Raw genomic sequence first — 1,572 nt, 5'->3', positions numbered from 1 at the left:
AAGGAAGGTTGGGCAATCTACTTCCGTAGTGATACTGCCTCGGAAACCCAAGGAGGGGTCGTTATGAGTCAGGTCTGACTCGATGGCACCTAACAACAAGAGAGAATCGCGCAGTGCTCAGACACATGCCTCACATGGAAGAGCAAACCACCTACACCAATTCTCCTGGTTTTGAAAATTATTTAACGGAATGTTGTGGATGTATGCATGTGTGTGTGTGTGAGTGTGTAGTCTATGGAGGTGTGGGTGTGAGGCTGATTATTCTTATGAAATTTCATTATAGTGTAATTATTTTTTTTCATGAGATAAGCCCAAAAGACCTTTGTTTCAAATATTATTTCTAATTATTCATGGTTTATGAATGCAATTACTAATAAGGGTGAGAAGATAGGTTTATTATTTAATCAACTGCATAAAAATGATGTACTATTCAAATTTTAAAGGAAAGAAAGTCATCATATAATTAAAGCCCTAGTCAGATAATGAAGTCCCTTTGGCTATCTCTATTCTCCCACTGCTAAAACTTTTGAAGAATAAACTATCTGAGAGACAACCTGACATTGTTAGGGCAGATGCTGGGGTCCAATCTGGGGTACCAAAATCCCTGCCCCTCACAAGCGACCTCAGAGGTCAGTTAGGCCAACCTCCTGTCCTTTACATCAAGCCCACTGAAACCTGGCCTGGAGAGCGTCACTCAGCCTCGGCATGCACACTCAGAGTCATAGGGAGCTCACCACCCCTTCCTGCAGCTCCTTCCTCTATTGAAACACCTGTTGGACAAGAGAGCATCGCCTTGTGCTCAAGTGAAGGGCTTCAATCAAGTTCATCTCTAGCTTCCACCTTCCTGCTCTACCTTTATCCTCTACAACAGTCAAAGCCTCTTTGCCACCAAATACATGAACACAGGGCCAGAAACACACACACACACACACACACACACACACACCCTATTAATTTGGGCTAAACAAGCTGGATTGTCTTTTCTGCTGTCTCTTAAAAGGCTTGCTTTCTAGAACCTTCACACTCCTCTTGGACCCCACATCTGGATGTGTGCTCTCTAATGCAGAGCATTTCAGCATTGGTGTTGTTGTTATTGTTAGGTGCCATCGAGTTGTCTCCAACTCACAGTGACCTCATGTACAGTAGAATGAAACACTGCCTGGTCCTGTGCCAGCCCCATGATCCTTGCTATACCTGAGCCCATCATTGCACTCACTGTGTCAATCCATCCCATTGAGGGCCTTCCCCTTTTTCATTGTCCCTCCACTTTGCGAAGCATGATATCCTTCTCCAGGGAATAGTCCCTTCTGACAACATGACCAAAGTACGTGAGGTAAAGTCTGGCCATTCTCGCCTCTAAGGAGCATTGTGGCTGCACTTCTTCTAGGACAAATTAGTTCTTTTAGCAGTCCATGGTACTCTCAGCATTCTTCACTAACACCACAACTCAAAACCATCAACTCTTCTATCTTCCTTTTTCAACATCCAGCTTTCACATGCATATGAGGTGATTGAAAATACCATGGCTTGTGTCAAGTGCACCTTAGTCTTCAAGGAAACATCTTTGCTCTT

This window comes from Orycteropus afer, unplaced genomic scaffold, assembly GCF_000298275.1.
Source record: "Orycteropus afer afer isolate SDZICR_OR568_19922 unplaced genomic scaffold, OryAfe1.0 scaffold00597, whole genome shotgun sequence".
NCBI classification, from domain to species: domain Eukaryota; kingdom Metazoa; phylum Chordata; class Mammalia; order Tubulidentata; family Orycteropodidae; genus Orycteropus; species Orycteropus afer.
Note: the sequence above shows the minus strand (reverse complement) of the source record.